At 40.3% G+C, this 24,053-nt stretch overlaps 1 protein-coding gene across 1 annotated transcript in view; it reads right to left on the bottom strand.

The window, feature by feature from the left end:
- Positions 1–16,218, bottom strand: part of KLF12 (KLF transcription factor 12) — a 439,279-nt gene extending 423,061 nt beyond the window's left edge. The window contains exon 1 of the mRNA XM_065895860.1: positions 15,943–16,218. The gene's annotated coding sequence lies outside the window, so the exon portion shown is untranslated. The remainder of the gene's footprint in view (positions 1–15,942) is intronic.
- Positions 16,219–24,053: the final 7,835 nt, after the last annotated feature.

A 24,053-nucleotide genomic window follows, 5' to 3' on the forward strand; every position in this document is an offset into this window, starting at 1 on the left:
TTCACTGAGCTTACAAAACACTAGACACAACAGGAAGAATTAGTAAATTTGAGGACAGATCAATAGAAATCATTCTGACTGAAAACTGAAGGGGGGGCGCAGAGAATCCTAGACCTATGAAGCAATATCAATTAGACTAATGTACTTGTCAAAATAGTCCACAAGAAGCAACAGAAAGGAGGCAGAAGAAATATTCAAAAAGATAATGGATGAAAAATTAGGAAGGACAATAAGCTACAGATCAAAGAAGCTTAGAGAACCCCAAGCAGGACAATTATAAACGATAACACACCTATGCACTTTACAGCCAGGGTAAAAAAAAAAAGTTTAAAAAAAATCCTGAAGGCAGCCAGAGAAAAAGAGAAATATTACTTATAGAAGAACAAAGATCAGAATAATAAAAGACATCTCTCGGAAACTATGTAAGCTATGAGATAATAGAGCGATATCTTTAAAGTAATGAGGAGAAAACTGTCAGCCTAGAATTCAAAACCCAAATAAAATATTTCAGAAACAAAGGCAGATAGACTTTTTCAGACAAGCAAGAGCTGAGAACAGTCATTGCCAGCAGACCTGCTCTACAAGAAATACTAAAGAAATTTCTTTAGGCAAAAGTAACATGATACTAGATAGAAACATAGAACAAACAAATAAAGAACGCTGGAACTAGAAAAGACATCAGTAAACACACACACACACACACACACACAAATATATATATATATGTGTATATATATATATATGTATATATATGTAATTGACTCTTTAAAGCAAAAATAGTATCTAGGAAATTATGGTTTATAACACGTATAAGTAAAATATATTAAGAAAATAGCATAAGCAAAGTGAGAGGAAAAAATGACAGTATACCATTGTAAAATTCTGACATCATACAGGAAGTGTGAGAAGTTAATGATGTAAGTTGTAAACCCTAGAGTAACCACTAACAATATAAAACAAAGAGCTGTAATTAAAAAGCCAAAAGTGAAGATAAAATAGAATATTGAAAAATAATCAAGCCTAAAGAAGGCAAGACGCATGAAAATAATAGCAAAGAACATATGAGACAAATAGAAAACAAATAGCAAGTTAGGAGATAGAAACCTAATCACATCAAAATGTTTACTGTAAATGATCAAATGATTCCAGGTAAAAGCTGGAGACAGTAAGATTGTATTAAAAACAGTAACACCCAATTATACGTTGTCTACACGAGAAAAAGGGGGATACTACATGATGATGTAGGGGTCAATTCATGGAGAAAACATAACAATCCTAAATTTGTTTGCACCTAATAACAGAGCTCAAAATACATAAACAAAAGCTGATAGAACTGAAAAGAGAATTAGAATAATTCGCAATTGAATTTAAATACTTAAAGCCCGCTCTCCCAAAAACCTTCAGAACAAGGAGACAAAAGAAAAATCAGTTAACAATGTAGAAGACGTGAAGAACATTAACCAACTTTCCAAACTGACATTTGTAGGATATAGGTCTAATATACATATAGACTGCTCTACCCAACAATGCAGGGTCCACTGTTTTCAATTGTACATGTAACCTTCACCAATACTGACCACATTCTGAGCCATAAAACAAATCTCAGCAAATTTTTAAAGACCCCAAATCATACATACCCTGAAAACCATGGAATTAAACTAGAAACCAATATAAGAAGTATATCCCAAAATGCCCAAGTATTTGAACATTAAAATACATAATTCTAAATAATCCAAGATCAAAGGAGAAATCACAATGGAAATTAGAAAATCTTTTGAACTGAATAAAAATGTAAAATAACAGAGCTCAGAGTAAAATGTATAGCATTACATACATTACGTAAGAAAAAAGGTCTCAAACCAATATTTTAAGCTTCCATCTTAAGAAACCACAAAAAGAAAAAAGTAAACCTATAACAAGCAGAAAGAAGAAAATAATAAAGATCAGGAATCAATGAATTAGAAAAAAGTAGAATACCAGAGGAAAAAATTAATGAAACCGAAAGCTGGTTCTTTCACAACATCAATAAAATTGATAATCCTCTAGACAAAGTGATCAAGACAAAAATACAAAAGTCACAAGTCACCAAAATTAGGAATAAAGTGTTATCAGTGCAGATCCTACAAATATTAAAAGAATAAGGTAATATGAACAACCTTATGCCAATAAATTCTATAACATATAAAAAGCCAAATTCCTTCAAAATCACAAACTAAGAAGGTTCACTGAAAAATTAATTTATAATCTGAATAGCCCTATATGCATTAAATAAATTGAAAACCTTCCTAGAAAGAAAAATAAGCCTCTAAATCCACATGAATTCTCTGGTGAATTCGTCCACACTTCCAAGGGAGAAAAAATACCAATTCTACACAAAGTATCCCAAAAACGAACAGGACAGAACACTTCCCAAGTTATTTTCGGAGGCTACAAATACCCTGAAAGAAAAATCAGATAAAGACACTACAAGAATAAAAGCTAACTTTTAAAAAATTCTTAACAAAATATTAGAAAATCAAATATAGCTATACATAATAAGATAATGCATCAAGACCAAGTAAGGCTTATACAAGGAATAAGGAATGTCTGGTACAACGTTCAAAACTTAAGCAGTGCAATTAATTCACTGTATCAACAAACTAAGAAAAGAAATTATATTATCCCAATAGATATAAAATAGCCAAAAACCTATAATGTACTTAGAATTAAATTTAATTAAAGAGAAAACAATCATTACAAAAATATATTAAAATCTATTTGAAGTATAAAAAGTAAGATTGAACAAATGGAAAGACAACCATATTTTTGAATTAGGATGATAAAATGAAATAACATTAGAAATAGAGATAACATTAAAATATTAATTGTCCCCAGATTATATGTAAATTTAGTGCAATTAAAATCACAATAGGGTTTTTATGTATCTTTTGCCCAGGGGAGGTGGACAATGAATACGATACTCCTAAGATATGAACCCTAGTTATATGTCTGAGAATATCTAAGAAAATCAGTTTTAAAAGGAAAAAAACCCTGTACCAGAAGATGTGACACATATATACAATGGAATATTACTCAGCCATAAAAAGAAACGAAATTATGTTATTTGTAGTGAGGTGGATGGACCTAGAGACTGTCATACAGAGTGAAGTAAGTCAGAAAGAGAAAAACAAATGTCGTATGCTAACACATATATATGGAATCTAAAAAAAAAAAAACAAACGGTTCTGAAGAACCTAGGGGCAGGACAGGAATAAAGACGCAGACGTAGAGAATGGACTCGAGGACACGGGGAGGGGGAAGGGTAAGCTAGGACGAAGTGAGAGAGTGGCATGGACATATATACACTACCAAACGTAAAATAGATAGCTAGTGGGAAGCAGCCGCAGAGCACAGGGAGATCAGCTCGGTGCTTTGTGACCACCTGGAGGGGTGGGATAGGGAGGGTGGGAGGGAGACGCAAGAGAGAGGGGATATGGGGATATATGCATACATACAGCTGATTCACTTTGTTATACAGCAGAAAGTAACACACCACTGTAAAGCAATTATACTCCAATAAAGATGTTAAAAAAAAAACAACCCAGTACTATCATAGGATATACGAAAACAACTGTGGAATTTATATTTACTGGGAAAGGGATACATTACCTTAAAAATGGTTCTGATACAATGGACTGGATATGCACCTGAAAGTAAGTAAAAGTGGACCCCCTCCCTCCCCTCTCATGACACATGTACAACGAAAAATTCCAAATGGACTAAAGATAAGATCAAAGTGGAAAGAAAAATTAAATCTAAGTCTAGGACATTACATGTTTATTTTACCAATGGAGAAAGTCTTTTAAAAACTTAAAACAAAAACAGGAAACCAGAGAAACAGAGAGGGGAAAAAATTGATTATATTAAAATTTAAAATGTTAGGGACTTCCCTGGTGGTGCAGTGCTTAAGAATCCACCTGCCAATGCAGGGGACACGGGTTCAAGCCCTGGTCCGGGAAGATCCCACATGCCGCGGAGCAACTAAGCCCATGTGCCACAACTACTGAAGCCCACGCACCTAGAGCCCGTGCTCCGCAACTAGAGAAGCCACCGCAATGAGAAGCCTGCACAGCACAAGGAAGAGTAGCCTCTGCTCACCGCAACTAGAGAAAGCCCGCGCGCAACAACGAAGACCCAACAAAGCCAAAAATAAATAACTTTTTTTTAATTTAAATGTTAACAACATCAAAAGATACTTCTTAAACAGACAAGAGGCCAAAGATTAGTTTTTGAAAAAATTATCTGCAATGCAGGCATCAGACAAATGGTTAATAGCTGTAATATATAAATAACTCTCACAAAAGGACAATAACCAAATAGAAAAATGAACAAAGAATAAAGGGCAACTCTTAGAAGAATACCAATTTACCTACAAACATAGGAAAAGATGCTCCAGGTCACTAGAAGTCAGGAAATAATAACTGAAGTTAACAATGAGATACCACTACACAACTATCATACTAGAAAAGTGTCATCTATTGCTGATGGAGTTTATGGGAAAGGGTATTTCCCTGCATTGCTGGTGGCAACATTTTGAATCAATAACGCCACCCTGGTGATCGATCCCACAAGTCTGTAATATAAAGATATTTATTACAATACTGGTTTTAGTAGCAAAAACTGGAAACAAAGCATTGCCCATCAGTAAGTTAACAGACTATAAAATAACCATACCTTGCAATATATTCAACAGTTTTGTTTTCAATGGATTAGAGTTCTTGCAGCTAAGTGGAAGGATTTCCCTTAGGCAGGACGAAATGAAAAAAAACAGTCTCCAAAAAATAATCTCACTTTTGTAAACGTGATCAAAAAACCGTGTGTGCAGATGCATCTATAACACTTATGGCTGTGGAGAAAAATACTAAGACCCATAATACTGATGGTTATGATGAGGGTTATGAGGGAATATAATGCTACTGTTGGCTAGAGGAAGAAGGGAAGCTAAGTAAAAAAAAGAGAAAGGAGTTCACTATAAAATCAAGTTTAAAGTCTCCACACACGTGTACCTACTTTTATCAGAGAGAGAGATGTGTAAACCCTGCCCAACAAGTGAGTTTCTGCAAAACACAGCTTATTTCCTATAGATCTTAAGGGGTAATCCTTTGAAAAACTAAGTATAAAGGTAAGAATAAATTCACATGTAAATATTATAAATATCTAGCTTTGAGTTGGTTGTAAACATTAAATAATACCTTTAAAACGTGTATACACATTTTATGTACAGTAAATGTGCAACATAATTTTTGAAAGAGAAAACACTTAGAAAACCACGTCTAAATGGAAAAAGGTTTTCCAAAGGTTTTCCGATAAGATTGAAAGTACTTAAAAGAGACTGTAACATAAATCTAAGAATATCTAGTGTATTATTTTTAGGCACATAAAAGATCTACATGAAGAATATAAACTGAAGCAGAATACACTAGCATGGCCCTTCCTTTGGGCTTAACTGTGCTGCATTTTCCCCAATCTGCCTATACGTTGGGACAAAGCCCATGTTCTATTTATCTTAGTATTCTCAGCACCTAACATAAGCCCTGCTATGTGCTAAGTGATGAAGCATCTCCCTAATTTCCTTCAGAGTATGGATGCATTCCAATTGCACAGTCTCTTCTAGGATTAATTGGGTTGATCCCTCCGAGCTGTTATATTTGGGGTTTTATATACCCCCTTAAAGTATGTTTTGGAAGGAGATAAGAATTCATCCAATCATATTCACTGAGCAGCACCTCTTTTGCGCAATGTGGACTTTCAGAATGTTGGCTTATTAAGACTAAATGAAAGTTAGGAAGACAGCAGTGGAATGAAATGGGAACAAATTATTTTACTGGTGTTGGAAATCAAGGTTCTAGTTTTGACTTGGCTACCTTCTAGTTATTTTACCTTCACTGTGTCCAATCTACATTATAGGATTGTCAGGATGAAACTAAAACCACTCTGTAAACCACCAAGCACTAAGAAATTCTTTTTTTGCTGGCCCCTACTTCTCAAGAATTCTAAACTGTCTTAATTACAAAGCTACTTATACATAAAACACAACTGCTTCAGCCTGGAGCCTTGGTAGAGTCCCAATATACTCAACAGAAAGTTCAGTGTACAATAAAAATACCGTCAATGCTCTTTATAGACTCATTAAGAGTTCATTTCTTTCTTATTATACAGTCTCTCAAAATGAAGTATCTCGTGTGTTTGCTTAAGTGTCCTGTATTTCTACCTACAGCAGAAAAGCTAATGCACATTCCAGAGGATATCCCTCTTTAAATATTCAACCACTCTACTGTAAAGTTCCTTTCTAAATATCCCTTCAACTGACTCTGACCTTCTGTAAAACTGATCGATTTTCAAGTTTTCCCTTCCATTGTTCTTACACAGGAAAAAAAGATTTTATTCCTATATGTAAAGGCTTTTGGTCAAGGCTAAAATTCCCAACATTTATAAATAAAACATATATCAAACCTCTTCAGCAATATGCAAAACTTTTATTAGATAACTTCATATAAAGTGTACTTTTAAATTTTTATTAATCAACCACCATTATTTTTGTTTATCCAAATAAACCTTCTCTAAATTCACTGTAACACTGTGTGCCCTACTAGCCAAGCATATGCCGGGATCTATTTTTGGAAAAGAAAATTTTCTGGTGATACAGCAAATGACAGAAGTTCGCCAAAACACCACAAAGCCATCAGCTCTAAAAGATAACAGAAAAAGAGGTGTGAAATCACCACAGATGCCAAAATAGCTTTTTTTAATTTGCTCTCTTCCGCTTGCAGGTTTGCTGTTTCTTTTCTATAAAACGTAAAACTTTTTCCATGAAGGATTTGTGCCACCTATCCACTTTCAAACCTCGAAACCTTTGATTTCCCAGCTAGGAGCAATTTTTCTCCCCTGCCTTTTGTTTAAGCAACTTATAGCACTTGATCCATGTATCACAAATTACTTTGAATTATAATTTTCTACAGAAGTCTTACTTCTCCTACTTGATTTTCGGCTCATTGGTGATGTCCTACCCATTTTCATATATAATTCCAGATACATGGTAGGAGCTAAATAAGCATAAATCCAATGAGAAAGTAAGGCATTTTTTATACAGATAATATGTTTTTATTAATTTTATTATGCCTCTGACTTCAATAGCTTTATCAAACAGAAAGCATACTGGCCAGAATTTATTGGTCTACTATTAACATTATGGAACATCCTGTAGCAGTTGCCGCCTAAAATAATTTTTTGGATTAAGTCTCTTAAACACAGAATTGGCTTCTACACTGAAGTAAATATTCTAGTAAAGGTATTCTAGTAAATGTATATCAATATAATCTACAAATAAAACAGTCTCTAAAGACAATATTTATTTGTACAATCTCCCATTCTTTTGCTCTAATTCTCTACAATAAAACTAATTGGAATAGCATATTTAATGCTGAAGGGAGGTAAGAGTAACACAGAGGACAGTTCAAAGGTTTTCCAGCCTTCAACTCTTTGCTTTAAAGCTAACTGGTTATTGATAATGATGGCATTACTCTGTGAAAATCAGTTTCCACATCTATTAAATAGAAACCATAATATCATACACATGTACTCAATGAACATTTAATAAAGGAAGGGAGGAAGGAATCTCATGTTTCTAATATATAATGCACTCCAGCAAACTTGTACAAAACTCAAATATGTGTAAGTCAAGGGACTAGACTTACATTTTAAAGGACACCTATTCCCAGAGACAAAGGAATATTACAAAACCTGTAATTATACACAATCTATTAGTGTCATTAAAAACAGATGTATAGCATTTTGTATGTTCTGTCATCTTATTATTTTTTTACAATTCATTAGCTTACCTCCACTAAGCACTTTCAATAAAGATTCACCAATTTTCAGCACACCTAATGAGTCTCAACTGGATAATAAGCCCTGTTCCTCAAAACGAGAATCAAGATTTTCATTTTCCCCTTCTTCTACTCAGTTTGTTAATGAAAGGCATAAAAACAGTAAAATTCACAAATAATTTTCGAAATTATTATCAAAAATGGCAAAATCAGGGCTGGGGGGAGGGGAAAGACTGTTACGTGGCCCCACCTTACAAGAGCTTAAAAAAATTCATTCATTCATGAACTGATGATATTCGTAAGTCAAAATCCAGTGTACAAAAAGGTACTTCGGCGGTCTCCACAGAGTATTCAAAGTGTCAATTATTTGAAAGTCAACTAGACATGCCTGTTTACTAAACAGTACTAAACAGTACATATTAAATAACCTAAGTTATGTACTAAACAGTACATATTAAATAACCTAAGGGACTTTCCTGGCAGTCCAGTGGTTAAGACTTCGCCTTCCAACGCAAGGGGTGTGGGTTCGATCCCTGGTCGGGGAGCTAAGATCCCACATGCCTCTCAGCCAAAACACCAAAAACATAAACCAGAAGCAATACTGTAACAAATTCAATAAAGATTTAAAATCGTCCACGTCCAAAGAAAATCTTTACAGTAAATAAATAAGCTAAGAAATGAAAAGCACAGTGCCTAATTTCTGTATTATAGTAGCTGCACAATAAAGAGTAGTTGTTTTGTTGCTGCTATTCATTCTCAGTGGCTGGTTTTAAGAGAGGCCATCAATATACTAGAAGAGGGCTTCCCTGGTGGCGCAGTGGTTGAGAATCTGCCTGCTAGTGCAGGGGACACAGGTTTGAACCCTGGTCTGGGAGGATCCCACAACTGGCCCCGTGCAACTGGGCCCGTGGGCCACAACTGCTGAGCCTGCGCGTCTGGAGCCTGTGCTCCGCAACAAGAGGGGCCGCGATGGTGAGAGGCCCGCACACCACGATGAAGAGTGGCCCCCACTTGCCACAACTAGAGAAAGCCCTCGCACAGAAACGAAGATCCAACACAGCAAAAATAAATAAATAAATGAACTCCTACCCCCAACATCTTAAAAAAAAAAAATACTAGAAGAGATGAAAGTTTTTTTCTTCCAGTTTTATTGTGATGTAATTGATATATAGCACTGTGTAAGTTTAAAGTATAACATACACCATGAAATGATTACCACAGTAAATTTAGTAAACGTCCAACATCTCATATAGATACAAAAACGTAAGACAAAGAAATTTTTTCCTTGTGATGAGAATTCTTAGGATTTACTCTCTTAACTTTCCTATATAACATACAGCAGTATTAATTATATTTATCATGTTGTATGTTACATCCCTAGTACTTATTTATCTTATAACTGGAAGTTTGTACCTTTTGAGCAGACTAATATTTACTGAGCACTAAGTATGTACAAGGTTCTATATACTGGATGCTTTGCAGGCATTACCACAATTCTGATCCTCAAAAACATTCTGCAATGGTGACATTATATGTTCTTGTTTTTGTTTTTATTTACCAGTGAGTAAACTAAGACTTGCAGAAGCAACTTGCCCAGTTAGACGGCTAAAAACTGGGTAGCTTAAAGTTTCAAATCCAGTAGTATTTAACTCCACTGCAAGGCTTCATTTGGCAAGAAGAAAAAATTTTTCAGGAAAATGTAGTGAATTGTGGAATGATTAATAGACATGAATATACTGACTAGAAATGAAAAGGCAAGGGGAAATGACCATGATATTTGGCACTTAGCTACTGAAAGGACAGTCATATGGACTGTACTCCTCAATTTGTTCCTTCATTAAGTATTTTAGCACTATATGATCAGCCACTATGTTAGAAGCCATGAAAGTAACTATGAAGAAGATTCACTTCCTGCTCTCAAGGGGCTTATTATTGGGAAGGGACAAGACAAATCAACCAGCAATTACACCAGAAGGAACATCGTGTGTTATGGGGCCATAGATTACAGACTGGAACCTGGTGTATTCTTCAAGCAAGGGATGATAAATAAGAGTCCCACAGAAAGTGATGTTCACAGTGATAGTTGTAACATGAACAGGAGGTAGGCAAGGTGTATGTGTGACACGGAAAGAGTTATATTGATGAGCTAGTTTGAGTCTGTTTCTTTGCTACTGCAAGCATAGCAGTGCGCAGAGTGTGGAAAAAAAATTGTTTCTTAACTGGAGGAAGTGTAGCTGGGGAGAAATTATGTAAAGTATTATTGTTCTTAATTTTCTCAAAAACGTGTGTGTGTTTAAAAAATGTACACGGCCGGAAATGTGTGCATATAAAAAAATGTGTGCAATAAGTTTTCAAATTCCCATTTAAGATCCCCATCATCTACCTTCCTTTATTGTTCACACGTTGTACTGCAACATCTGAGTCTAACCAAGAGACTAAACCATAAATCAGACATAACTTAATCAACAGAATACTGGCTTAACTAGGGAACTGAAGTTCAATAGGCTGTTCTAAATTATAGTACAACAGCACAAATTTAATGATTCCATAAAAAAAAAAAACATGAAGGGCATTTTCAATGACCCGTCGATAGAGGTTTCAGTTGACTCACTGAAGAAGTAGCCTGGAGGTTTATAATCTCTAAATAATCCTTGCTGATCTTTATTTTCTATTTTCTATAAATGATCATGGAAACTGTATTTTCATGTATTTTCCTTTGGAAAAGCTCAGATACTTCACCTGCATTATATAAATGTTAACAGTCAGTAACTTTTATACCAGCTACATAAAAACTTTTTAAGAGTGACTTGATCTCAAGGTCATAGAGCAAATCTCTGGTGAGACAGGAATGGAATTCATGACCTTTGACTGCCAGGAGTTTTCTACCCACACTCGGAAATTCCTTCTCCATAAGCGTAATTTATATGCTCACTTTGAGAGGCTGGAAAGTTCATCCCTTTTAGGGCAGGGGATGGGGGGACGGGGAGGTAGTGGTTTTCCTGTCAAATCAGTTGACACACCACTGCTTTACAGTTTTACGAAGTGATTCTTACCTACGTTATTTCATCTTACCCTCACCACAGCCCTGTAAACTGCATATGATTTCTCCCATTTTAAAGACTCAGAGGCATTAAGAAATTTAACAAAGGTCATCCAGAGTTGGTAAGCGAGAGAGCCAGGCTCAAACTGCAACACCTCTGCTTAAATCAGTCCTGATTTCAGGATGTATAATCTTGGCAGACACCCGATTATGAAATGAATGGAGGTTTTCTTTACAGTTATTTATTTCATTTTTTACAATCATTTACCTTGGTTGTCACGTAAGTCTGTTGGTTTGTTTTCTTTGGGGCAGGACTGTTTTCATGTTTTAAGTCTGCTTGTTAAACTAAAGTGAAAATAGTATTACTAAACATAGAATTTGAAAAAACAAACTCGGCTTGTTCTTCTCCTCTTTTATGCAAGTGGGAAGGGGGCTTTTTACCATAATTCGTGGTCATAACGTACACGGTTTATGTATGGGGTATGTACCTCTACAGGTAGAGAATATAAAAACTCACATTCATAAATATAAAGACTACGTATGTACACATATATATGTACATACCTAAAATAGTGGCTATATTTTTATATATGGTATATACGTACACATCATGCCAGCAATTATTGTGAAAAGCCATATATACTGTCAAGCACGGTGAATGTAGCACGTGAAACACAATTCCTGGCTGTGGAGGCCAACAAGTTGTGATAGTGGCAGCTTCTATGGCCTCTGATGGGGGTGGAAAACTACCCCAAAGCTCTGTAGTTTTTCCTCTCGTCTTCCACGCCGGAATACAGCAGCAAGGGCTTTCTGCTACTGCATCTGTACCTAAAAAGCAACACTGTTTGGACCAGTCCAATTACTATGCTCTTAGTAAAAATTCAAAAATATATACCATTAAATTAGCCACAAAATAAAAGCATGACTTTGAGTTGGAAAAAAAGACAGGAGGAAAGCCCATCCCAGAGCAGAATTCTTTGAGTGAATGTCCTGTAATCTACTGCCAGACCAAAACAAATTTTCACTGGAGCAGCAGGACTACTCGAGTAGCCACTTTTATGACAATAAACACCCCAAAGCGAAAAACCCTTCTGTAACATAATTACTGAGAATATAGAGAGAAAGTAACCATTTAATCCACAGCATGTGTTCCCTACCGCAAGAACTCAAAAGCTGACATCAGATGGGGTGTCGCTGCTCTACGGCCTGACAATGAACTCTGGCCAGCTGAAGTCAGACAGTTCTCTGGAAGGGCCTGGGATCTAGAAACCAAGCAGGTCTCACAGAGCCTAAGGCTGCTGCCCTTCTGGGCACAGGGGAGGTCCGTCTGGTTACTTGCCTTTTGATTTGGGGACCCCTGGTTGCGGTGGATGACTTAAGGCTGTGGTTATAGGTGTTGCCAGGGATTTAATCTTAATATTTTCACCCTTACATTTTGTCCATACTTAAGACTGAAAGGCGTGCATAATGTGTAGGCTGAAAAAATAAATAAACGTGAATTTTAAAATGGAAAAGAAACGAACACTGGGCAAAAATACAGATATTTCCACTCCAGTACCACGTGGTATTTTCAAAATGTAAATGACAAAGGTGAGCCACTGTCATCTATTTTAGGAGTTATTTACAAAAATGAAAGTTGTTTTCTAAAAGAAAAAGATAACCATGGCGTTGATTCTGAATAAAACTCTTTGGAGATTTTTAGCTCTTGTTCATTAATCAACATGGAAGCACAAGCGAGGAAACTTATTTATCCAAAAAAAGAATAACTTTTCCAATAACTTTGTGCCACTTCTAGTTTTGCAGAATACAAACTTCTTTGTATTAATACACAGATCATCTACAGCTAGATTTATGAAGTTGACACTAAGAGGACTGTTACTCTCACAATATAAAGAAAACAAACCATTTGACGCCCTAAATTTAATGTGATTAGTCTCATATTAATTCGCAGAAATATGAAATTCCACACTTTCCATTTTGTACCATGATGAAAATATCCAAGACGTTTATATGTTCAACTAGTTAACAACATCACCTCACTGGTCAAGTTACTCAATACTCTAGATTAACCAACACTGGCTTGAGTTCAAAATGCCCTCATATGGGCTTAGAGGCCTAAGCACTTATGCCATCTTTATGGGGATAGAAGACACACCTATATTTAAGAACAAATTATTTCATTATGTTGATAGCAGCCTGCTTCATGATATGACATCTAAAACTCACTCTGAGTCTGCTGAAGTGCATGTTTACCTTTCCCAGGAGGCCGGAAAGTAATCCCCGAGGAACACAGATTTTTTTTAAAACGACCAGAACACTAATGCTATTACATGCCTGATGGGTGCTCTTCGGAATGACTGTCAAGCATTCTGATTTGTTTTTCCCTTGGTCTGGGGAGAGAGAGCGCACCAGTGTTTGCAGTCCCTCCCTTTCTGTACACACATAGGCTGCAGCTGTAGTAAACAAGTGCCAGCCAAGAGTTGCTGCTAAGGTCAAGGTCTCAAATGCTACACCAGGACCAATTTTCTCCCAAAATGACATTCAGTTGTGGAAAAGGAATTTTCTGGAGAAAAAGAAAATATTAAGGGCCCATTGGTGCAACCATTTTCATTCAGTAAATAGTAATTCAACGCATTCCCAAATAAAGTTTAGCTGACAGAAGTTTCTTTTAAATATGCATTACGAAGTAATAGATAAATAACTGAAGCACTTCAAAAATAAACTGAAACCCCTCAAGGATGTTTCTTTACCTCACACAGCTATAGTAGTTTTAGTGCATAAGTGATCAAAATTTTATGTGAAAACATCCCAACTTTTACCAGCGCAAGTATATTTCATAATAGTTATGAATTAGAAGGTAAAAATAACAAACCTCTTCCCTAACTACATTATAAATTTCTGTCAATTCTTGTATGTTCAAAACCCTCTCTCCCCACCTCGGACTCTAATTGACCAGGCTGCAGCCATAAAGATGTAACTTATGCAACCAAATGTTTGTCCTTCAACAACCTATTTCTAAGCTTCTAAAGTTAAACATTTTCTAGCCTAAAAGTATACCCCTTTATCACAACCAATTTCTATGTGGTTTTCAAAAATGTAAACAACATCTGAATGAGGTCTGCAAATAGCACAACCAGGCATTTTTTTTTTTTTTTTTAAGGTGAGGGGTCACTGTTTTTACTGAATGCCAATTCCAAAGAGCATTTCTTAGAAGATGGAATACACTCACCCTTCAAAGTGACCACCCCTATTCCCCATCACAAGCTGCTGCCCGTTAAAAGCCACCAAATTTATTTCAAAGCGTTAACTTATCTAAACAACTCTATCCTCCAGTAAGAAAAGGGCATGAAGGCGTCTAGGTGGATTTGCAGAATGACGTGCGTTGATTGGCAGATGTCTACCGAAGCCACTAGATGCACACGCACTAAACGTAAATAGAGCTGCTCCTCTCCCTGGTGTTACAGGGAAACAGAGAATATTAAAGCTGATTTAAAATAAAATATTCGAGTGCTCGTCTGAGGAGGATTCTATTAGCCAGTGGAATTGCTTAAAACAATCCATACAGCACGACACTTAAACCATCTGTACAGTTAAATTAGAGAGCCGACAATACTAACCACACAAACTGTTTATCCAGATTACACATTCCGTTGTACTAATACTCTTTAACTCAACACAGTCAGCTTTTATCAGCTGAATAAAGGCTGTTACTATTAAAGTATGCAAAACTGGAAGCGCAGGGTGAAGGGGGTTGGGAAGCTGCAGGGCATATAACAAAGGAATTGGTACTTTTTCCAAGCATTTGCCTCAAATGCACTTCGAAACAGAACTGTTGAGTGCACCCCACCCTTTTCCCCAAAGATAAAAGTTTTCAAAGTTCTAATAGGCAGTTCTCTACCCAACAAAAGCAGGATTGATTCTCCCCGTAGGGAAGCATCTAACGCGAACACCAACTAATGTCGCGGAGGTCAAGTCCGAGTCCTCGGAGCGAGCCTCTTAAGGCAAGAAGTGGCTCCCAGGCCGTCTCCGCGGGCTTCCCGGCCCGGGTGGCCCTGCAAAGTTGCCCATTGTCAACTCCGGTCAGGCACCCCGTAATTGAAAATAACAGCCACGGGCCAGCCCCTGGCTACCTCCATGGACCAGGCACTGTAGCAAGTGACAGTTACACATCATTACGACCAGAGACAATAATGAATGTAGCACCAGGACCACTATTCATGCCAGCAGTGTCATCTTCGCCTTAACCCCTTCCCCTCCGCTCTCTCCAGTGCACACCCAAGCCCACAAGGCCCGGTGCGGCAGCTCTTCACCCAACTCGCTCTCTTCCTGGGGGCACACTACTTCCACAAGCTCCCCCCCCCCCCCAATTCAGCCCTGGTGTTTTATTTCTCATCCTTGGCAACTGTCAGGCAAGCACTGCAACCAACAATTCCACGAGGGGTAGAAAAACATTTGCTTAATTCACGCTACTTGGTAAGTTCTTTTTTAAAAAAATTGCGAGGCGGGGGTGGGGGGGGGAGAAACCTCCTTCTTTCTTCTCCACGAATCCAACCGACGCTACTTGCTCTGCAGTAGCATCGCCCTCCCTCGGCCCCCTCCCGCTTCCCAACACTTTCCCCCTTTACGAACACAGACCAACCAAAATGATTTAACTTGAGCAGATGACAGAAGAAAAATAAAACATGTTAAGAGAATACGGTCTGATCTGGGATGGCACAAAAAAAAAAAAAAAGAGGAGGGGGTTGTTTATTTTGATAAGAAACGGAATCGGCACAGACCTGAACAGAAGCTGCAGAGCAGGAGAAATTGTTTTCTTTCCCTCACACAGAGTCCCCCTCTCTCTCTCCCTTTCTCTCTCGCTCTCACACGCGCGCGCGCGCACACTCACACACACACACACACGGCGTCACCCGCGCACACTCACACGCACACTCGCACACGCACACGCACGGGCAGAGCCTCTCAGCTGCTCTCTGCAGTTCTCAGGAAATGAATGGGGGGCAACCCAGGGAACTGTTGTACTTGCAAATGACTTACCCGGATCACATGATGCGCTAAATGTAGGGTGGGCCGGTGGGTGGAGGCTGCCGAGACGCGAGCCCGGGTCTAGCGGGGGGAGCCTCGTCAGGCCCGCATCGAATTACCCCGGGGCCCAGCCGAGGGGGTTGCAAGACGCCGCTTCTCCTCCCTTGCAGCCCGCAGCTCAGGAAACCGGAGAGGCGCGGAGGGGGGGGAGGGTTGGGGGAGCGGGGGGGTGAGGTGAAAACACCAAACCCCCAAACAAAAGAGCTCCGAGTCCTCCTCCCCCGAAACAAAGCCCCGCCGCTGCGGGCGAGCCCCGGGGTGGGGCCGAGGGCGGGGGCGGCGGCGGGGAGGGGCTCGCTCAGCAGGCGCTAAGTCGCTTTATTGCCATAAAATGGGGCCCCCGAGCCGCTCCGCCCGAGGATTAGGAGGCGGGCTCTGAGTGTGATGGTTGAAATCCCCTGTGGGAAACTAACCCCTCCCCGCTCGCAGAGGTAGAAGGCAACACCCACTGCCCGGCCCTAGCCTCGGCGCCCGGGCCGCCGGCTGGGGGGTGGGTCCGCGGAACCTCCACCCCGCCCCACCCCTGCCCCCGCCCCCGGCCGCGGCGGAGCCTCCCGATCACCTGCACCACCTTGCTGCGGCACCCAAAATAACCTACACATGGCCAACGCCGCTTTGGGAGGCGCGGGGCGAGGGGTGCCCGCGGGGCCTCGCGGCGGGAGGAACCCCCGATTTCAACTCGTCTGGGGAGGACTCGCGCGGAGCCGCGAGAAAGTCCCCTCTTTTGTGTCAGCGCGCTAGGCAGCCTTAGGAAGGGAATTCGGAGACAAATAAAGCGCGGAGCCCGCTCGGCCCACAGCCCCCGCCGCTCCTCTCCCCTCCCCTCCCGCCCGGGTGAAAGCGTGCAGGGAGGGGGCCGGGGGCCCGAGCCGTCCCCGCGGCTCACCCACCAGCTAACTTGGAAAGGTGTGGGCGGAGCCGGCTCCGGCGGCCGGCGGAGGCTGCGGGACCGCTCGCGGGGACCGCCCCCGGACGCCGGGCATCGCCCGCGCCGGGCAACAATGGGGTCCCGGCCCGGGCAGGCGGTTCCCTGCGCGCGGGGCTGCGCGCGAGGCTGGGCTAGGCGGAGGGCCGCACGCGGAAGGCGGGGGAAGCATTGTTTGGGTTCTGGAGCGACGCAAGTTGCGGGCTAGGCGGGGGCGTCTTCCCTCCCAGCGGTTCACCTTGGCGGGATGAATGGGGGCGAGGCGGAGCCGCGCGGCCGGCTCGGGAGCCCGGGGAGAAGGGGCGTCCGCCCTCGCTCGGAATTTAGGCAGGCGGGCGGACTTGCGGGCGGGAGGAGCAGGAAGCAGAAGCTGCAGACCCGGAGCGAGGAGCGGCGGGAGAGGGGAGTCCAGCACACCCCCACCTCGCCCTGCGCCCCGAGATGCGGGCAGCCAGGAGCCGCGTCCTTCACGCCCTTCCCGGGGGCCCCTCCCTCCCCGCCTCCGCGCCCGGGGGAGCGGATCGGCGCGACTCTGGGGCGGGAGGGGGAGGAGGCAGCCCGTGCGGCCCGGCGTTCCCGCGGTGGCCCCTAGGGCGCGGGGTCAGCGCGGCGCTGGAGGGTCGGCGGGGGCGGAAGCCGGCGCGCGGGGCTGGGAGCTGGCGGACCGGGCGCGGCCGGCCGAGGTGGCGATTGCGTGCGCCACTTTCTTGCAAAGCTGCGTGAGCGCGCTGGGGCGCCCAGGCCGCCGGACACCCCGGCGCGGCGCCCCTGAGCCCGCCCCGCGTGGGAAACCGCCCCGGCCGTGGGAAGGCAGCGAAGGGGAAGTTTACATTAAGGGAAGAAAGATTCGCAAGTGTGGCACGAAGTACGGTGGGAAGAAAAAGGAGGCAGAGGCCGAGAAACAGGAAATGAGAGTGAAGGGACGAGTTCTAGCCAGGAAAAGCCATGTTCTACATTTTCTGTGGCATTTTCCAAACACTTCTAGAGGCCCGGTGTGCGTTATTAATGAAAACAAAGGCAGTGCACTGCCTGGTGTGCTCTCTACCTCCTGCCACATTCTGTAGGTGAGGAAGATGGGCAAGGTGGTCCAGACCGGAGCAGGATTCCACAGCCCACTTCTGGTCCTGACGGGATGAATCAGTGGGCCTGCGCCTGAGAAATCAGGATTAAGAGGAGGGGTCTGTCCTGGTGTTAGGGTGTCGAAGAACAAATAAGTGAAGGTGGCCAAAAATTGTGCCCCACTCCTTAAGCGAAGTATCCTTAGACTAGGAAAGCAGCGCGAGCGGGAAGGCGTTGGAAGCCCACATCCGAAGACGTGGGTGCGGCAAGGGAATCAGGAAGCCCAAAGGAAGATGGAAACTGGGGGCTGAGGGGCCCTCCTTGGGGTGGGGTCTCTTCCGGAGAAAGCAGCCCCGAACCCCACCCGCTGGCCTGATCCTGGGCGCCGGGTAAACAGCCCTTTACGTTCCTCTACATCTGGATCAAAACAACATGAAAAGACAAGTTTGAAAAACCGTAGACCATCAACAGATGCACAGCCTTTAAATGAAAAACTTGCCTCTACTGGAAACACTAAAGTTTTCCTCTAGGTGGGGCAGGGAGTGAAAGAAGTGAGTTTAACTGCAAGAGTGGAAGGATGCTATAAGACATTATGTCATCGTGGCAGTTCTTGTACTAACAGCTCTTTCTCAAAGAGAGCTGAGTGGCGGACTTACCGTAAATATATTCTAGAGCAAGTGCTTCTGCACGTGGAAACGTATTCCAGACTGCACTTCCTTCCTATGGCTCCAGCCATGGGCATGTTAATAGAATGATGAAAGACAGAAAACAAAGTACAGGGCTTCCCTCTTGGCTCAGTGGTTAAGTATCCGCCTGCCAATGCAGAGGACGGGTTCGAGTCCTGGTCCGGGAAGATCCACGTGCGGAGCAAGTAACCCCGTGTGCCACAACTACTGAGCCTGTGCTCTAGAGCCTGGGAGCCACAACTACTGAGCCCACTCGCCTAGAGCCCCTGCTCCGCAGCAAGAGAAGCCACCACGATGAGAAGCCCGTGCACCGACACAGAGTAGCCCCGCTCACTGCAACTAGAGAAAGCCTGCATGCAGCAATGAAGACGCAACGCAGCCAAAAATAAATAAAATAAATTTATTTTTAAAAAAAGAAAACAAAGTACAAGAATCCATTCCAGAGGGTTGACGAAAATAGAGATAGGTCAAGGTTAATATCTAGAAACTGTATAGTGTGGTTAAAAGAGAGAAGTATATCAAGTATTAGAAAAAAAAAATACTAGCAAAGTTTGTTAAATTGCTGACATAAGAAAGAATAGAAATGTTAAATTAAGGCAACTCCCCAGATAGAAACAGGAAAAGGTTTAAGAGAGAGAATCACTTCATTGTGTGAGCTGGGGATGGATATGGAAGGGCAAAAACAGTAAGAAAATAAAGAAGCAAGGTATTATTGGCACTCAGGATACTGGAGACAATTGTATGTGAGTGTGTGTCTGTGTACAGGCATACATTTCCAATTCAGTTTGTATAATTCTATCTCTGCATAGAACTTGGATTTAAACAGTAAGGTGTGAACAGCTGGGAGGAGGTAGGAAAGAAGTCCACATACCCTGGCAAAAGTATGTGCACATCCTTTATGTTTAGTCCTTTCTCTTCTACCTCCATGTGTATGCAGGGATGTGAAAAAGCAGAAAATCTAAAGATGGCAAAGTTATTTTACCAAGAATGCATAATTCTGTCTGCATAAAAGAATGTGTTGAAATTACAGAATCATAAAATTTCAGTGTTGGAAGTATCTGTCAAATCCAATTCTATATGATACTATAGTTCTGTTTCAAAGCAAGATGATTTGGGTCAAAGATAATGACCTGTCTTCCTAAGTTTATATACTTCATTTATTTAGTCTTTATTATTGCAAGTACCAGAAGATTGAATTAAAGAGGATGTAGGTTTTTATTCTGACATTCTTATACACATAAACAGTACACACGTTGGATTTCTTTTCCCTAACATATTGGCCAGAAAGAAAAACAAAAAAAAAACATACACATGCACCCTCGAAGCAAATAATATACCTAATTCAATGTAAATACACAGCTAAATTTACAACTAGAGATGTTAAGTTGTTAATGTAAATGTTACCTACCCAGAAATTTTTTGCCAGATCTTCTTATACTTTAGCAGTTGTGATACTCTGAAAAATTAATGTCAGTGACAGGAACTCTTTTACAGTATTACCTGTCCCATAGCCTGATTTCTCTAAGGTAAAGACTCTCTTCAATATCTATGTACATGTAAAGTTCTTAAGCCTTTGGCTGCATGATGCCAAAGATTGCATGGATGATTTAACACTAGTATAATTTGGCGGGGGCGGGGGGCGATGAAGTCCATTTTCAGAAGTAAAAGCTGTGTTGAAAGACTAGAACTGACTAGAAGTGAAAATGAAAGGTGATTCCCAGTGCTTTAAAGAAATTTAAAAATATAACCTTGATTTTTCCTAGGGCCTGAAGTGAATATGTGCTATTAGGTTTTCAATGCCTGGTTGTTGTTTGTTTTTTTTTTCCCCTTGTGTCATATTTTGGCCATAATGTGCGCAAAGGGAAATTTTCCTGTATGAGAAAAGCATCTAAAAGCCTCACTACAAATGCAAACCGCTGTTGACATTATGTGATTACATGCAACATCTTTTGATTTGAGTGAGGGGCTATCTAGAAATTAGGGGAAAACGACATTTCATAACTTTGTTTTGTTGTAGTCAATACGGTTTTTGGTCCTTCTAGCTTCAATATCTTCCTCACATCCTCAGATGTGTCTCTTCTTTTCCAAGATCCTGCATAGTCACTTTCATTCAAGTCTCCCCCTGCTCCCACTACCACATGCCCTCCTGGTACCCCAACTCTGAACTTCTAGCCCCTCCTCCCATATGCAGTCCACCTCTCCTACAGCAAAACCTTGATTATAGCATACCTATATTTAGAAACCCAAAGTGGCACAAATTTGTTTCAATACAATACAGTGACACTTAAGGGCCCCACTTAGCTTTTCATATCTCATACTTCCCCTCCCAGCACATGTGGACATCTTACAATGCCCCATCCATCCTGGATACCTTTGCTTAATAGTCCCCCTCCTTTTCCTCCTGTGGAATCATCACCAAATGATGCCGTGACACCCCATACACATGTATGCATCTCTTATTCCCTCACCAAAAACTCATCTTTCCCTTCTTTGAGCTTCTTCTGGTATAATGGAAAGAGTGCCTCAGCCACTGACCAGATGGTTTTTTCATCCTTTTTCTGATTCTCAATTTTTCTACCTATTTAAATAATATTTCCCTCATACTGAAGGATTAACGTTTATTGTACGCTTATTTGGACCGATGTGAGATATATTTAGCCTGAGCAGGCATCCAGCAAATGTAAATTCCCTCACTTAAGGTACTTACACCTTTCTGCTTTCATTAAATATTGTTGGCTGTCCTATCACAGATAACCCTTTGTGAACAAGAGCAGTACCTGAACCATTTATTTAGCCTTCCTTTCACCCGGCACACTATTTTGCACATAGTAGGGAATTAATGAGTACTAGTTGAATCTATTAAACAATTATTAAAGTTAGAATGACATCATTAAAATACAATATAGAAGAAACCTGAGTTTCCATTTGTGTACATATATTGAAAATAAAATTCTGGCATATGTTGAGAAATACCTTCTGAACATTAATTCTGGCAACATTCTTCAATCAACTTTCTTCTAAGTTAGAAGTTTTTACATAAAGGAATATATTAAATTTGAACCATTTTTACCTAATTCCATTGTCCCTATCATATGTAATCATTTAAAAATTATCCAATCAATTATACTACTTTTCTGTGTTATTAGCATTAGAATTATACTGTATTGAATAAAAATTCAATTCTTCAATATCAGAGAGGAAATTCACAACAAATTTGTTTTTTAAAATGGCACTTTGCAACTTTTTAGGTTGCAAACATTGGAGCTATACTTTTGTAATAGAGATAATCTACAATTTTAAATATAACAAATTGAGGCATATCAGATTTGAACTATAGTTATCCTTGCCTTTTAAAATTTTATAAATGAAAATTGTACCCTCATGGAAACAATTTAGCTCAGCTAAAGTATAGATCGTTTACAGAATACCACTTTAATTTCATGCTGAATGCAAGGGACTAGCCTCAGTATTATAAGCTTATGAAGATGAGCTCAGATAAAACTAATGAACAACAATAACACGAGGTACAATTAAAATACTCTGGATAAAGTTATATCTGTTTGGAAACTTTGTGGAGAAGGTTGCACTTAAAAGATGGAAAGGATATTTTTATTTCTTAATAACATGAAGTGTGTCATGTATGTAAAATAGTATATATCAGGTACATGTGGCTTCTCCCGCACTTGAGAAACATAGGGTTTCCAGTACTTTCTAAGCCACCCACTGTGGTCATCCCAGTTGCATCGCTCTCCTGTCCCTTCAGGGGTTACTATTTTTCAACTTGGGGGAAAAATTTCATTGCAGTTTTTTATTATTAATATTTTTGATCTCGACATAAAGTCTTCAGATCATTATTTTTCCTAATAGTGATTTGCTATTATCTATTTAGGGTGCTGTCCCTCCCACATTCGAAGTTTTCCAAATGTTTGCAATTGTACTTACTTTAGAGTAAACGCCTTGGCTTCTTTCTTTTAAAAATAACTTTTAGATAGTTTCCCCTAGTTTCAATAGTGTTACTGAAACAAAGATTATGAATTTGTTTTTATTATTCTAGAAACATATTGTTGAATTATTTTTCAAAAGTATTTTACCAGTTTACCATGACACCATATATATGAGAGTGCTATTTTCTTGTGTTCTTGCTAAGATTGGGTGGTGTTTTGACATTTTAAAAAAACCTTAGGTTGGTAGACAAGAATAGCTTGAATTTTAATTGTTTGATTAGTAGAGACTGAACTCTACTCTAGGAATATAAATGTGAAATTGGTGGGTAGGACGCTGGGACTGAGTCAAACTGCTGTAGCCACAGCCCGACTAAGAGGATGCCAGTCCATCTACAATAGGAAATCAGCATTGGAACAGCTGGCATTACAAATTCAGACTCTGAAATTCAACAACTTACGTATTTAGGGGAAGGGGTACCAAGGAAAGAAAATAGGAAACTTTGTCTCAATTTTCAAGTCCTGGTAATAAGAGAAAAAAAGTGTCTTTATGAAATTCATACTTGTTTTTACTTTTGATAAACTTGTAAGGCATCTAAATAGATATTTAGTTCTACCACACTGGAAGCTAAAATAACAAATTAGATAGCTGATAGAGAAGAAGAGAGAGAAAGAAAGAATTAAAACTTAGCCAGAAACTTGGGAATAAAATAACACGAAATGAAAATAGGGGGAGAGAAAGGGAAGGAAGAGGAAACAGAGGGAGAAACATCACTGTACTGATCAGTAGTACTTTGCTTTCATCTGCAAACAACAGAAAACCCAACTAATGTCTGCTTAGGATACATACCCTTCCCCCTGCCCCGCCCGCCCCACCCAATGCCCTTGCAAGGAAGCAAGAAGTCCAAGAAGTCCAAAGAGCTCAAGGCTGTGAAGCTGCTCTCTGGTGTCCAAGGGCCTCCAAGTCCATTTTCTTTTCCTGCTTGCCTTCTGAAGTGTAACTCTTTTTTCCCTCCACAGGAGGAAGAGGGAGAAAGGCTAAAGATAAAGGTCAGATCTATTCCTTTTAGAAATTTTTCCCAAAGCCTTACCCATATCATCTGCTTATATCTCATTGGCCAAGATTGGGTCACATGGCTTCCCAGAGATCCATCACAGGAAAGTGGACACAGAGAACATCTTAGGTGGAATTTGGGACAGTCAACTGACAGTCTCTACCTTTTTGCTATATAATTTCGCATAATGTTTTAAATTGCAAACCATTATATTACTGAGACTATCGAATTCTTGCTGGCTGACAGCTAAAAAAGGAAAAACATATCGTAGGCTGACAAGTTATTGACACAGTCATTGTAAGGACACCATTTCATAAAAGAGAAAAAAAAAAGACTTTGTGATATTTCCTAATATATACTTTTCCCCACAGTGTGATTTTTAAAAAATCATTCAAGT

The sequence above is a fragment of the Phocoena phocoena genome, chromosome 18 (genome assembly GCF_963924675.1).
Source record: "Phocoena phocoena chromosome 18, mPhoPho1.1, whole genome shotgun sequence".
Classification (NCBI taxonomy): Eukaryota; Metazoa; Chordata; class Mammalia; order Artiodactyla; family Phocoenidae; genus Phocoena; species Phocoena phocoena.